At 27.6% G+C, this 17,565-nt stretch overlaps 2 protein-coding genes across 3 annotated transcripts in view; one reads left to right on the forward strand and one right to left on the reverse strand.

The window, feature by feature from the left end:
- Positions 1-17,565, reverse strand: part of LOC148231584 (neo-calmodulin-like) — a 194,358-nt gene that overhangs the window by 104,184 nt on the left and 72,609 nt on the right. The window contains exon 1 of one of the 2 annotated variants that reach the window (XM_088192014.1): positions 6,461-6,639. The exons of the other annotated variant lie outside the window; for it this stretch is intronic. The gene's annotated coding sequence lies outside the window, so the exon portion shown is untranslated. Of the gene's footprint in view, positions 1-6,460; positions 6,640-17,565 lie in introns of those variants that run through there. 2 annotated transcript variants of the gene reach the window in all.
- LOC148231586 (cationic amino acid transporter 4) overlaps positions 1-17,565 on the forward strand; it is a 148,045-nt gene that overhangs the window by 43,391 nt on the left and 87,089 nt on the right. The gene's annotated exons all lie outside the window — the stretch shown is intronic.

The following is a 17,565-nucleotide window of genomic DNA, read 5'->3' on the forward strand; positions in this document are numbered from 1 at the left end:
AATTTCGAAGCTTGCACTTTTATATACCATATCAAAGTGAAAGTTTGTTGTGATATACACATACATTAAAGTTTTTTATAACTAGTTATTTTATAAAATATCAAAAAAATCTCAAAAGTCATCTCCGCTTAATTATGGGGCAAGTGCGTGTCGTATTTTGCCCCCAAAAAGCTTATTTCCCAGCCGTTGCCATTTGCACTTTCGCGGCCTATATATTCGGGAGATAAGATCTAGGTTCTATTCGAAGGAACGGCAACGTTGTTACCGCAACAAAACAAATGTAAAAAAAACATAACATAACGCGAAAAAATATATTAAAGTACAATAAAATAAAAACACTCGCTACGTATTACTGCAACGCGTGTATAGGCTACATTATATATTTTTTTATTATCAGATGATTAAATTATATTAAGTATAGTAGAACGCATACGAATATACAACCTGTTTTAAAAATATGTATATAATATATACAAATATTCAATTAATTATTCGTGTGTTTGATATCGACAAAGATTATTTATACTAAACCAAGAACAGTAAATGTATTGTGATAGTCTGCGATAGACATCTTAAATAAACGCTTTGACGTTTTGATAAGATTCGGAACGACATTTATTGTTTACCACGTCTATATGTATATTGAACACGTCTCACAAAATTCTTGTACAATGACAACTGTGTGACATTAGGAAGGAACATCTTTGTGTGCAAAGAGGCGTACGACAAGGTTATATCCTATTGACGATCTGTCGAGAACTAAAATAGTGGTGTCAGAAATGAAATATTTCTTATCTCTTGTTTGTTAATCGAAAAATTAATTTCATATAATTTTATATAATTTTTTTCATTTAAATACATTACTGTATTAATTTAAGATAATATTATTTTATAATAAGCGCGCAATTTTCTTACATATAAAATTGGTTTAAAAATAACTTAGTTTACTTGAGCTTTTTAATATTTTTAAAACTTACACTTTACTATAAATATTTATAAAAAAAAATATTCTATTGTATAATTTAAAATTTAGGGTATAGAAAAAATATTTGTCAAAAACATAATAAATTGATAGAAAAGTTTAAAAAAAATGTTTTACGTTCAATAATGATTTATAAAAAATATTTAGGGTGATACAAGGGCCACACATATATTATTCATCGTCATTAAAAAATAATCTATCGTAGGTAAAATTATATGTGTCTTATGAAATAAGGTCAATCGCTAAAATTAATAATTTTCTACTGCAGAGGTTTAATTATACTTGGAAATAATTATAGTAATTAAAATAGTTTTAAGTAATCTTATAATAACCACTGCTATGATTCATATAAACATATTTAATAAAAAATATCAGTGAATTTGCTTAACTAATAATAAATTTTGAAATAAAAATATATCTAATTACATATTAAAAAAATATTTTTTTTTTCATATTTTAAAATACACTTCTATTATATTTTATACATATATTATTATTTACAGTTTGTAAATAAAAAATCATTTTAATAAGAAACTTCAATGGTAAAGGTACTAGAAAAATATTTAAGCATTCCTGGTTTTATTCTAATTTATATAGGTATAAAATACTGCACTTTAATATTTTGGTCAAAAAGAAGTATCGATTCAATTTTGCTTTTATTTTAAATTAAACGTTTAATAGGTATAGAATCAGCAAATAGTAACAGATTTGATGCAGATTTTTTAAAGGCAAATTTATAATTTATGGCAAAAATGTGTTGTACAAGTTATTTTTTCCTTAATATTTTTTTGTGATTCTCCTTAGAGTGTTTATTTAAACTTTTTCTTAAGAAACTTTTCTGTAGTATTTTTGTGAATTATCCATAAAAAAAATTTTTGCTTGAGGTTTTATATATTGAATATAAATTTAAAAATAAAATTTGCTTAAAAAAATATATTTTGGAATGGGATGTGAGCTATCGTTTGCATTTTCTACAACGCTCTATATTTTGCTTTTCGGCAGCATTCGTTTTGCTCTTCGTCTCGAGCGATTTATTCGCCGAGATGTTTCCACTTGGCAACATTACAAAATACGATCTGTCATTTTAGGGTTATTTATGTTTGAACGTGACTTCGTGTCGATATATTAAATAACACAATCAGGCAATTTATCGCGTTTTTGCTACCCAAACTTTATAAGTGGATAATGGTCGGACAAGTTGTTAATTACGGCCGAGTTATAAATAACAGGGGTTTCGAAAATAGAACCGGCGCAAAACGACGGTCGCTCCTCACGAACGCGAGGTCAATTCACTTGACAGGGTCAACGTGGGAAAAAACGCAACCCTCTGGGATTTCTGAAGGGCCCCGATCGAATTTGTCCGCGGACCATCGTGTGTGCTTTTCAATTTTGTAAAACGGCAACACAGGAGATTTCTGTAGATAGTGGTACGAGACAAAGAGGGGATCGGGTTGAAAGTTGAGAATTGAAAAGTACGTAGTTTCACGTGTGAGTTCCTATCGTATTATATAACGAAGGCGTGTCCAACCTTTTGAGCGAAAAGTTATGTAAACTCTGATTTCAGGACAGCGCCTAGGGATGTTTAAAGCTGGAATAACTTTCATTATGTTTTTTTAAGCGTTTAAATAATGATGGTATTCAAACACTTATAATAATGATTCAGGCTACTTTTGTAATATATACATATACTCTAGTATTATATTTAAAAAAAACTTTTAATATATTCAATATTATGTATTTATATATTGTGGATATATTAAACAGAATGCAGCAAGAAATTTTCGGAGATAAGAAGACTTGCTGGCTAATCGCGCATTTTTTCATATTTCTCTACCCGGCGTTTCGACCTTCAATGTTGAGGTCATCCTCTCGATCTTTCTGACAATATTGTTTTAATAAATATACCGCGAGCTTTATAAGATGAATACCTGTCTATTAGATCTCTTGCAAAATCTTCCATTAAAACTTTAGCTAAGATGTTGAAATAATCTTTGATTCCGATTCTGAGTTGAAATGGAACCCATAAACAATAAAACATTGTTAGAAAAAATATGTAGTAGCAATCATAACATACTAAAAAAATCAAGGCAGTTCAGCTTTGATAATAAAATAAAAAAAATATTTAAAACATTGGCTATTTATTAAAATTGTGAGAGCCTTAGAAGTCTATGTCCATATTAGCTATATATATGTATTATAATAAGCTCGTAATCAATATTCTTTAGGGTTTTATGTGTATATAATAATGAATAATTTAATATTCAGACTAGACCTTAAACTATAAGTAATTTGTAGTGCTCTTTAAATGGTTCTTGAACCCAAAAATCATCTTTGTTGAAATAATCCATAATCGTAAGCTTATACATATTTTGCTCGGCTTCATTATACGGAGCGCGTGCCACTTTAACAATTTATTAGCAATTGCCGCTATGTACAATGTGTTAGTTTATAGCATTTTCAAATATAGCTCCATTGTTTGTAATTTCCGGTTGTTAAAGAGAATTCAAAGAAAAAATATTTTAAAAGTACGGATCGTATCTTAGTGCATTTTGGTAGAAGCGTTGAGTTACATTTACAATGCATAAGGAGCGGTGTCAAGAATCCGTTAATTAGCCAATATGCTTTATACCTTAGAGAGTCACGATCGCGTCCCTTATTCTTGAGCAACGTGTCCATGAGGTCAGCGCCTGAGTGATCCAGTTTTACAATTAGCTTGTTAAAAATAATAATATTTTCAGCGATATAAATACATATGGTGTGAGTGTTTATTAATATGCATGTTAAAGCAACTGTGTTTGTATAGGTATGTATGTTTATGAGCGTGTGTTTGAGTTGATGAATTATATATGTACATATATATGTATATTAAATGTTAAGTAAACTTTTTTTATAGTTATTATCACACATTAGGGAAACTTGTATCGTCATAATAGTCAAGTCAATAATCTAAAATAAAATATTTTTCAAGGTGAAATGTGAATTTCAAAATATTTTAAAAACATAAGTTATTAAGTTGTCTTTATATATTAATTTGAATTTAATTTAATATTTTATTAAAAATCTAGAGTCCGACTGTATTTTTTAATTTTTCAAACAAAATTCATCACTATACTTTGGGAGATTAGAGGACTCGCTTATCGCGTCTTTTCTCCACCATCCATCTTCCTGAAGTTTCGACACTCAATTTCAAGGTCATCATCTCATCTTACTTATATAAAATATTCGTGTCGCATTTTTCACCTGTCTGTTTATAAAGATAAAGAAAGTAGTTTGCAATGTAAAAGAAGATTTAATTTTTTATTATAAATATTAACATACTTTACAGATTTTCCCAATGCGTTATGACACAAAAACTGATGTAATATTTACTATCAATATTTTATAGCTTTTGAGCGACAAATAAGTTTTATATATTATAGCAATTACAATTAATTGTCACAAGGATTGCAAATTATCATGAAATAAGTTTCGATAATTTTTTTATTTAAGCGCCGGACAAAACAGCTCTGACAAAACAGCGCCACGCTGCTAATTTATTGATTCTCATTATTATAAAATGTAAATGAAAAACATATTCATTATTCTAATAAAAATAAGTTTTATCTATAGCAAAATTAAAATTTTATTAAATTTTATTACATAACTTAAATGTGTAATATTATTTAAAAATCAGCAAAAATACAAATGCGCCTTTTTATTAAAAAAAAAACATACAAGGAAACGGTTCTTATTTTATCGAATTTTTATTAAACATTATGTTTCATACTTATATTTAATTTTTTTTTTATATATGAATTGCGCTGTTTTGTTACAACATTTGAAAATATATTTTGATTAAGGATTTATTTTAAGACTATAGCACTAAATATGTATTAAACAAGCTAAGGATCGTGCAAAATGAGCTTTTTCAAGCGCTGACGTCTTGACCGCGACGGTTAAGAATAATGGATGCGATCGCGGCTTTTTATGGAACTTTAAAGCTTGCAACTGAAAGTCGCCGAGCATATAAAGGATTATCAACTAAAAATTTAGTGAATTGTGACATTAAACACAGTCAGTTCGAGAGCTATTCATGTCATCATTATTAAAAAAAGGGATGAAAAGTTTGGGTTTACGCACCTACTATTAACTCTAAAGCACACGATACGTATTTATGTTCGATATACTTAACATTACTGCAATTAATTGATAAATATAAAAAAATATACTAATTATTTTAATTTATATAAATATAAATTATATTGAACGCGTGCTTTAAAGTTAATAATAGGGATGTAGACACAAACTTGCCATCTTTTTCTCAATTATGAATAATGTTGAAGTGCATAGCTCTTGAACTGACTGTGTTAACGCAAATATATACCCATACTCCATATATACCCATATACCCATAACGCAAATATATACCATATGAAAATGTCATTTTTACTAGAAAGTAAAAATGACATTTTCATAATATAAAATGGAGTACTTTACTTAAATTACAGACAATGGAGTCATCTTTGAGAACGTTGCAAACTAGCAAATCGTACAAACTCGAATCGCTAATAAATTGTTAAGGTAACACGCGCTCCGCATAACTAAGCCGAGTATCGACGACGCCTCGTTGCAAACTTTGCTGATATGCATACAAAATCAAACGTCACTCCGGTTATCGACGGAAGTATGTTTGATTAAAACACATTTGCCTAAACAGTAAGAAAATTTTTCTGGATAATGGGATCTTAAAATATAGCAATGATACTTGGCGATGCTGAAAGCTAGGCAATTGTCGTCCTACATTTACACAACGACTTTGTTTTAATATTTTAGGTCATCATGTTTTTTTATTTATCATATGCATGTTGTTAAATATATATTTTTTGAAAGGTGGATCTTGTTGCTGTTGCTTGATATTTTGTCAGTGACCGACCTGCCATCATCACGAATTGAAAATATTTTTTTTTTAAAGTGTAACTGACATCAATAATTTAATAGTGAAATCTAATATTATCAGTGCGACTTAAGACCTGATGATGCTAAAAACAGTTTGGACGAAACGTCGATGAAATATGATACATTAATTATTCTTTTTTTTTCTTAACGCAGGTAAGTCCATGTTAGTCACATTCTTTTTTTATTTAACTTTTTGAACTAGATTTCTTGCGGGCATTTTTGATAAAAATACACACAAAGGAGACTTTGAACTTTCATTTTTTAAATTTTATACATTACCCGTACATTTTCACACATGCTTATAAAAAAATAAAAAAATATATCGCGTGCCTCGCGTTTAATGTCATATTCGGATATGTTACCACGCGTGGTGTGATAATGGCTTTAGGACATGGCAAAATTCACTCGTTCATGTCACGACGGAGAAAAAAATGACCAGTCGTTTTTTGTTACAACAAAGTTGTCAAAGTCACATCGGAGTTGAACCTTCGGATTGGATTGTTTATTGCGATTTTTAATGTAATATGAAACTTTTTTGTTTACCTATCCACCGGCCGCGGGGTGAAATCGTCTCCAGACGATTGGATTCTTTTATATCAGCGACCGGAAGTCATTGCGCGCAAAGTTTCAAAACTGTCAATGTCCACTTTCGCGGTTGTTTACGGGTGCGTCGTCGCCGGCGAGAACGCGTGCAGTCCGATCGAGAGGCTCGGGCCCATTGTGGGGTGCGCCGCCGCGGAGCCTCCACCCTGGGGGCCCCCGCCCCCACGCGGCACGCCCCCGGACCCCCGCGCCCCACCCCCGCTGGCTCCCATAATCGATACCATTAATATGATTCGCCGATTCATTCGGGAAGTCACTGTCGTCGCCAGGTTTGACGAGCAGACTCTGTGTTGCAGTCGTCACTTTTTGACACATTATTTAAAAAAAAAGTTAAATATTACTTAGGTTAAATAAGACTATATTTTTGGGGGTGTAAAGGGTTAAAACAAAAAATTGTTCTAATATACTAAAATATTAATAATTTTGCACATTTTTACTCGGTTAAGGATTGTATATATATATATAGATAAATATTAATTCAGTGTGATTCTATGTTAGGGTTATTCTGCAACAATTGCCTAGAGCTAGACAAAGACGCCATGAAAGCTAATTATTTTTTTATTTACGCATCAGAGCAACGTTTGAGCTCAATTCTATAAAAATAAAATGTTTGTATTTAAAAAATCTACATAAAATGACATTTAATTTTAAAGTTGCTAAAAATTATTATTTAAGAAATTCACACTAAAAGTACAAACATATTCGATTTTATTTTTATTTAGTATCTGTTATGGCATTACGTAGCAACGAAGTAAACACAATCAACACCTTCAAATAAGTAGTAAGACACCCGACTGAAATCAATCTGAAATTTATTGTCATCTATTTTAATAATTATGGACTATTAATACAGTTTACAATCAATATATAGTGTCACATTGTCAAATTTTATAGATCCCATTGCCCGGCGGAATTCTCTTACAGTTTAGGCGAAGGTATTTTAATCATAAATGCTGATTTAGGAGTGTGATTTTCTACGCTAAAATTAGTGATACATGCTCGGCTTCGTTATGCGGAGCGCGTGTTACTTTATTAATTTATTGGATATTCGCGTTTTTTTACGATACGCTAGTTTTATTTTAATAATATAAATAATTTACTGGCTTATAGCTATTTTCATGTTATCAATTAGTTATTATATAAATTTAATTAAAAATGAGAATATAAAAATACACAAAAAAAAAAAAAAAGTTTAAGTACATTTCATTGAAGAACTGTAATTATTAGTATCTTGTCTTTAGCCACTAAAGCAAAATGTGCTTTGGCATTTTGTGCTTGTATTTATTGTTGTTTTTGATATTTTTATAATATTTTCTACTATGAATGTGACAGTGTTCTTTAATTGTTGCTATTTTAGTGCATCGTTTTAAGATTAGTATTTATTTATTTATTTCATTAAATCTTTCGTTGTAAACTGACAGGCGTAAGCAACGGGGAAAATCTGTACCAACTGAGTAGGTTAATCAGATATAATACATACCTACAAGTAAGTATTAAAACCATCAGACAGAAAGTCTGGAAATCAGTGACATCTATATTAATATTTATAAATAAATAAATATAATTTTTATTAAATTTAATAATAAATAGCACATTTTTTATAAATAAAAATTTGAGTTCCGCTGCTGAGGCTCGAACTCACAACTTCAGATTTACTATTCTGAAACGTTACGGACTACGCTATTCCGTCCTTAAATTTATACTAATTTAAAAATGAAATCTAATAACAAAGCTATAAATATAATATATAATACACTATTTTAATGGTGTGTTCTATAATATTTTTATAGCTTTGTTTTCAATTACTTGTAATTAAAAAAATTAGTATTACTGGTGTTACTTAACATCGGAAATGCATATGTTAAAATTGGTCTAATTAATTATTATTTTATTTTTTATAGTTAGCGCCCTTTTTCTATTAAATATCGGTCTAAGGGCCGCAATGGCAGGAAGCCTTTTTGCTTTAGAGACTAAATACAACACCGCAATGGTTTCAGATCTTTAGTGAAATGTAATTAAAATATTACCTATTTATTTATTATTTTTTTTCGATATTTTTTTCTTTTGGTAAGCTTGTAAAAGTTTTTTTGTTTTTTTTTTTGCTTAAATTATGACCATAAACATTTCATTTATTATACTTATTTTTTTATTAGATTGTAGCTAATACCAAATTGTAAGCACAAGAATAGTTATAAACCAGTAACATGTATAGTATATATAATTATTGATATTATTGAAATAAAATTCCACTTTACCAATTATATATTCGTAGTTGTTCCATTCAAAATATTAATAAGTCACTTTATTTTAATAAAATAACTTTTTAGTCACTTAATTTTAATAAAATAAAATAGTGTGGTTTCGCGACATTTTTTTATAATATTCTTTGGTATGAAAATGACACTATAAGTATTTGAAGCTATGCATTTTTTTAAATAAGTATAAAAAAGCGTATTATATATTGTTTTGAATTATTTAAAAAAAATAGTATTAATAGTGTTTTTTCACACCGGGCAGGCATATTAATTGTTGATAGATTAAAATTTTATATTTAATAGTTAGTGCGCTTTTTTTGTTCAATATCGGTCTAATGCCGCAATGGCGGCAAGCCCTTTAGAGTGAAGTTCCAAAATATGTTTAACAAATATAAGCTTGAAGTCCAGGTGTAAGCCTAGGTATTTAACGCTTGTTTTTCATTTAACGTTATTGCCATCTTTATTTAGGAAATATGGTGGCAAATTTTGTCTACGTTTTGTGAAAATAATTGATTTTGTCTTAATTCGTTTGATTTTAATTTTACACCTCTCAAAATATTTATTTAACTTTGTAAATGATTTTTGAAATTTATTTGTAATTAGTTTAAGACAGTAAGCACTAGTTCAAATAGCGGAATCGTTATTTTTATTTTTTTAGGATATCGTTTGCATACAAGATAAAGAGGAACGGTCCCAGAAAACTTTCCTGGGGAACTGTAGCTGAAATTTTTGCGCGGTACCGAGTGCTTATTTTTAGTGAAAAAAAAATAGTTTCTACTTTTCAAGTGTAGCGTAGTCAATGGGTTTTGTTTTTCTATAGTTTATGAATCAAACCACACGCCATACTTTATCGAAAGCTTTTTCTATATCTAACACTAAAAGTCCCGTACTTATTTTCATATTTAAATTAGCGCATATGTGCTCCGTTGAACTATTAAGTTGATCTGTTTTCGAGTGATTTTCACAGATACCAAATTGTTCGTTAATAATTTTATTCCCCAAAAAAATATTTTATTTTTTTAAATTCGACGCTAAGTTGTTTTTTTGTATCGCTGTGTCAGAAGAACGACCCCTGGTTTTCTTTTTATATATCGTTAAATTAACACTTGTACATTGATTTACACTGTGTAATCAGTAGTACGTGCGAAGCAGGCGTTAAACAATTACATTAAAATCGTTTATTTTTTGTAAAATTGTTGAGCGCGCTTTGTTCCCCCATGAAGCGCTCCATTGCGACTAAATTTCCAAGAAGCAAACTCCGATTTTAAAAATGTAAAACTTATGATTATTTAAACAATGATTTTTAGTGCAATATAATAAATAATAAAATAAGCTATTGATACGTTATACATAACGGTATTTCGTAGAATTTGCTAATGTAACTTTTTTATCGAATACTTTTTATTAATTAACTACAATAATTACTATGTGCTCTGCTTTTTTATTTTCTTTGATGATTTTGTTCTTCCTACGTAGCATAAAATATATATATGAATGGTATTAAAAAGTGCTAAGCTCACTCGCGAGTCATTAGCGATTTTTTGCATTAATTCCTCTCATACAAGAAAATATATGTATACATATTTCGCAATAATAATAAATATTTTCCAGGATTTCGCTTTGTTCCCGTCGAGCGCACAATATTCCCAGAAGCGTTCGAAAGCCTTTCCCCGAAATAAAAAAAATGAATGAATTTCGCTATGGCGCTACGGAAAACTCATTAGGGGATCAAATCCAGAATTGAATACGCGAACCAACAATTCTAACACATCACTATTATACCAATACTTGACATAAGAATGTCGCTATGCAGAAAAAAAATAAATACCGATAAATATCGTTTTACTTTGAACTCAAAAAATCCTGATATGAGGTGTTATAATTATTTTTTAGTCACACAACTTCATATGCGAAGTATTAATAATCATCACGATAGACAAGTAATAAAAGTTGATAAATAATACATAATAGACCTTTATTCGCATCTTATATAAATTCTAGGAATTTTAAAATTTACAACGTGTCTGAAAGTTTGAAGTTTTTATATATTCATAATTCACATAATCAAAATAAATAACCTTTTCTTCAGTCTTCCTAATCATACATATAAATATAGTGAAGAATAATTTAAATAAAATTGAGCCAGGTTGTGTTTATAATTTATAAAATAATTATCATTGATATACATTATTTGATTTCAGTCTGGTGTTTCACCACTAACTTAGCAGTTGTTTATTGTGCTTACGCATGTAATGTTGCAATCAAAGATTTACAATAAAAATAATAAAAATCTTGTTCTAGTGTTCTTATTCAATCTTTTGTATGACGTTAGATACAGGAAATAAATATTACAATGAAAAATGTAGGTGAGCTGGGTTCTTAATATACTTGACACGTGATTAATCAGAGCCGCATTGAGGATTTTTCTATGATATTATGTAGGCGTACAATAGAATACCTTATAAATTAATACCGTTAATTTGATCATACTAATCGAGATTGCTTATAGATTTCGGCCAATTATTATACCGTAATTGGTTTTTACCTCAATAATAATATGAAATAGATAAAATATTTTTAAATGATTGAAATGTTATTTTAGTAATAGAAAAAAATATATATTATTTTATTATTTTCTAAATAAAGCTAACGTGTTATTTGGACAAATTATATACACATAATACGTTTTAAATTGTAAATATAAATAAGATGAATAAAACCTTAAAATAATAATATAAAATAAATATTATTAAATTAGTTAAACACAGTGACTGAAAAATAAATCTAAGTTATGATCATTAAAAATAAGTAGATATTGGATTGATTCAAAAGTTTTTATATTTTTTTATGATCAGTTTTTTTTTCTGAATTTGTAGGAAATATTTTTTGCTTTATAGAAACAACAAAATAAGTATATGCCTTTAGAAAGTGACGAATAAGTATGTGTGTTTAACGGGAATGTTTGTCATCCATATTGTATTTTGTGTCCGTTTCATAACAAAGAAATATTCATTCAATGACGGAGAATATTTACAGTAAAAATACTTGCATGTTATTTATGTGATTTTTTCTGGTCGTAACAAGAGCTTTTGTGTGGTCCCATTCTTTACGCTATTGTATGGTTTCCTTGTTCATGGATGATGATTTTGGTCACAGTTAATTAACGCTAGTATAAAGAATAAGATCCTACAGCTTCATTGAAAAACTAGAATTATTGTTACATTATAGAGACTAGTGCGTTAATATAGTCTCGCATATTTATTTATAGTATTTCTAGTATGATTATGACAATTTTGTTGGTATTAAAAATTTTATTGAAGTTAGTATAGAAAAGTCTTTTGTATATTATTTTTTTCACTTTATTTGAAAATAACTTCAAATTAAAAAACAGTTACTAGTGTTACTCCACATCTAGCAAGCATATGTTATTTTTACTTTTATATAAAGTATTTTTTTTTGAAAAATTTAAGAAACAAAAAAAACCCCTTTCAGAATTTAAGCGATTGAAAAATAAAAATATAGGAAAGAAATCAATAAATTCAGTAATAATTTGAGTATATATTACTAAAAATCTAAAACCATTGATATGTTGTAAAAAGCCTCTAAAAGTCTGAAGTAATATGTGTTTTGCCATTTTGTGCTTGCATTTAAATTTAAGGTTGTTTTTATTGTTATCACTGATACAAAAAAATAATTATGGTTTAGCAAGATATTTGTATAATATCTTCTGATATAAAAATGACTGTTCTTTAAAACAGTTTAACTTAAAGCTATGTAGAATTAATGTTGGCACAGACAAATCGATAAGATTAGTTAGATTGATTTCAAACTTAAAGTACACTGCATTAGAATATAATTTTAAGTAAAATAGCTACGTTGCGTAGAAATGGGATAATCAAATATTTATATGTGATATAACATTAAACTTCATTGCAATTATTAAAAAAGGAAAACCAGTACGACCCTGAGTTTTTAAGCGAACTTCTGCGCTTGTTTGCCCATTACCTTCGCTTATGGGCTTTTCAGATCTTCAAATGTCCTTTTTACGCATGCGCATTGGTTTCTATGAATAATTCCAATATAAAAAAAAGGTACGTAAAATAAATAATATTGGTGCTGTCTCATGGGAAATGATAAAATTCGACACGCGTCAGTTGAAAAGTGAAATAAAAATGTTAAATAAAAAAGCCATACGAACAAAAGTATAATATAATATAGGGCACATAAAATGTGTTTTTATAACTTAATAACCCTTTATATTGACTAACTTAGTAGATATAAATTATCAAACTAGAATTGTTGTTTTATTAAAAGAAGTCAAAATTCTGCTTTTATCCTTTTAAAATGTATTCTTAAACAAATTTCTTTACACTTTTTCAATTGTACTTTCAAGTTTATTACTCTTTTAGCTCGTTATTCAAGTGTCGCCGCCAAAGGCAAAGGAACTTTCTGGGTTTTCCGTAACGTACTTGTGTAGTATACAAGGTCCGTTTTATCTGCTGTGCGGTCGCAGACAAAACCGATTATGTGGGTATTCGTGTGCGAATGGAAACTTTAGCAGGAAAATATCGTGGTCGAAACATCTCTCTTTCGCCCTCTCTCTCACTAAATACATTTTTGCTCGTTTTATTCTGGAAATGCGAACGGCAAAAACCGCGAAGGGCAAAATTTTGCGGTTCAAAGGTCGCGGCGCCAAAGCCAACGCAAAGTATGAAATCTGATAATATAAATGAATTAAATAAAACCAGAATACAGTACAAATAAATTACGCAAAACCTCTCAATTAGATATAATTTTATATTTTTATAAATATAAATTATTAAAAAATATCGGCAGTTTATATTATATTTAAGTTTACACACTATGTGACTTGTCCTTTTAATTTAAATATATTTGGATGAATATAAAAGAAAATAATTATCATGTAATTAAAATAAATAAGCTCCATACCACAAAAATTAATACAACTCGGAAAGCTCATTGAGAAGTTGGGTGGTTCGTGCCAGAGAAGCGTTCTAAGACGTAAGGATAAAGGACGCGATCGCGACTCTCTAAGTTGCTGAACATTGACGGGTTGTTCACACCACTTTTAAACAAATTCAACAACTGCCTAAGTTAACAGACTTTGCGGCTGGAATTTTACGCGGTATCGAGTATTCATTATTTAGTAAAGCAACACAGATTAAGCATATTGTTAGTTAATGATTTTTTAAAGGAGATTTTTGTTAGGTTCTTAAAAAAAAAATTTAATAAATACCATTATCTGGGCCAAGTTGGCATAATCTGTGCTTTTATCCAATTATATAGCGAACTTTCCAAACATTAAAATTTATTTTAATAATTGTTTCTTTATATTATCAGCAATAATTTTTATTCGCCTTTCAACTGTGTTTTCTGACAGGGGAATACATTTTAGTTTGTCAGCATATTCTCTTCCGTGAATTATTTTCACCATTTTTACTGTGGCAGGTAGAATAAGTGTTTCCCCAGTGGTTTGAGGCTTTTTGTATTTTACAATTAAGTATGAAACCTTAAGAGAGGCTTCCAAACATTTATCGTTAATTGTAAGGATTTTTTTATATGCTGATTTGTGTATTAAATATTTTCAAAGATTGTAGTGGTTTATATTCATGTTTGGAATACTTAGTATTTAAATATCTTATCATTGTAGATTCGCAATTCGCAAAAATAAAAATGTGTCTGGTTTTCTCAATAGAATAAAGAAACACATTTGTGCAGTAGGAAATATATTATAATAAAAGTATTTCTTTATATGTTTTAATAAATAAAATTAATAAATTAGATAATTGTTTCTTGTAATATAAAAGATAAAAATATAAAAAAACAGTTTTTTATAGCTAAAGCACTAATCACTAATTCTGAAATTCTACTACACAATATAATACAGTTTATAATTTTTATTTTTTATGTTTTTTTATTAAATCTTCCGTTGTAACCTGATAGGCGTAAGCCCAATGTGTTACAATGGAGAAATTCTGTACCAACAGAGTAAGTCAATCAGATATAATAAATACATACAATTATTATGTGTAAACTAATTTATAACTGCAGCTAAGTCCGGTTTTTGTAATAATAGCGCATTTTTATAAATTAAAAATTGAGTGCCGCTGCTGGGGCTCGAACCCGCAACATCAGATTTACTAATCTGAGACGTTACGGACTACGGTATATCGTCCTTATAATATTACTACGATTAACAAGCTGCATTATATTATTTATAATACTGTTTCAAACATTAAAAATTTAAGTGTAATTTTTTGTTTATTAAATTAAAAATAAACCTCAAACATCTAGCTGTTGTTTTTATATATATGTACATATAATATAATAAAATTAAACATAAAATCTTTATGAATATATTCACGCAATGTTTAGCCAGTATCACGATTTAAGCCATTTTTTTATAGTATAGCTGCCATAAACTTGATAGATATCTTTATATATTTGTAGCGACAGAAAATTCAAAATGTATCTTAGATATACATTGTTGCATAAAACCATTCCAATGTTTTTCAAGAATCAGTGATTATTTTAATTACAATTCGAATCAATTATCGTAGTATGTTTTTAAAGGTAGTTATAATCTCATATCTGAATAGTTTAAATCATGTGTTTATATGGTATAAAAAATTTACAAATAAAAAGCTTAGATAGTATCGCATATGATAAACAAAAAGTATTTATTCATTAAATATAAGACCAGACTCAAAGGTCAAAGTCTAGCAATTTAAGAATCACTGGATCAGTCACTGTGTTCTAAATCTGATAATGAAAAGCAAATACAATAAATTACAATACAAAAATATGAGCACAGAAATCCTGAGAGTAATTTATTACGTAGAACAATTCAAAGCGAAACAACCAAGAATACAATACATAATAAATAATATTACGTGAAATATATTTTTATTATTCTTAAAGGTGGAAAAATATTCAAAGCGCGAAAGCCGCTAAAGAATTAGCGCGATTAATAATCGAAACAACAATGCAGGACCGGAGCGGGTGGTGGGCGGAGATTTTTTCATTGTGCGCCTCTCTCGGCACAATAATAACAATGTCTCCTTAAATACTTGGCTGAAAAGTAAGTCTTCGGTCTGAATAGATTGGGGTAGGGCGAGTGAGAAAGAGAACGATATAGAGCGAGGATCCATAAAGGAGCGAATAAAAGACAGGGACGGATTCGACAATGGAACAGCGGAAAGCCTAGAGCAAGATACTTTCTGATGGGTGTGGAGCGGGTCTTATTTGCGAATCGGTCGATATGTGCACGTGCACAAATATATGTATATATATATATATATATATATATATATATATATATATATATATATATATATATATATATATATATATATATATATATATATATATATATATATATATATATATATATATATATATATATATATATATATATATATATATATATATATATATATATATATATATATATATATATATATATATATATATATATATATATATATATATATATATATATATATATATATATATATATATATATATATATATATATATATATATATATATATATATATATATATATATATATATATATATATATATATATATATATATATATATATATATATATATATATATATATATATATATATATATATATATATATATATATATATATATATATATATATATATATATATATATATATATATATATATATATATATATATATATATATATATATATATATATATATATATATATATATATATATATATATATATATATATATATATATATATATATATATATATATATATATATATATATATATATATATATATATATATATATATATATATATATATATATATATATATATATATATATATATATATATATATATATATATATATATATATATATATATATATATATATATATATATATATATATATATATATATATATATATATATATATATATATATATATATATATATATATATATATATATACTAGGTGAAAACTTGTCGACGACAAAGTCAATTGATAGAGAACGTTTTACTTGAACTGTATACTAAAATATATATGCTTAAATTATAATATAAAATATAAGATTTTAGATCACTCAAATAAATATTAGTGAAAACCGAAACTTAAAATCACATTTTTTTATATATGTATTATATGATTATGAACCAAGGAACGTATAGGTAATAAATAAAATATGTTTCGCATAGTAATTCTATAATTAAATCACAAAGTTATTGGTTCGCCTGTTTGCATATTTGTCGAGCTGTTCAATCGCGATGCAGGTCAGTGATGCTGAAAAATACTAAAGTGCAGCTGGTCGTATCAAAAGGTATGGACTAGAATGCTAATATGCATATTTATTTTTAATAATTTATTATTGCTCAAATTATTATGATTTGTGAGGTTTTTTCAATAGTTGAAGAAGTACTTTATACTAAAATGGTTCAAAAATTATTTGTACATATTAATCAAGACTATAATGTAGTTTAAAAATCAAGCTTAAATCAAACACATTTTGAAATTTTACTCTAAAGAGTTTGCCGCCACTGCGACCAATATACCGATATTTAATAGAGAGCGCGCTTTTCACAAAAAATAAAATCTTAATATACAAACAATTAAATAAATCTATTTTAACATATGCTTGTCCTATAATATTTTTGGTATTATTATGTCAATGTTGTTTAATTGTTGATATTAAAAAAAATATTAGCAAGTTTTTTATTTTACTTTGACTTTGCAACCATTA

The sequence above is a fragment of the Plectrocnemia conspersa genome, unplaced genomic scaffold, assembly GCF_051122295.1.
Source record: "Plectrocnemia conspersa isolate PC_06_02 unplaced genomic scaffold, ASM5112229v1 ptg000009l, whole genome shotgun sequence".
In the NCBI taxonomy this organism is placed as follows: domain Eukaryota; kingdom Metazoa; phylum Arthropoda; class Insecta; order Trichoptera; family Polycentropodidae; genus Plectrocnemia; species Plectrocnemia conspersa.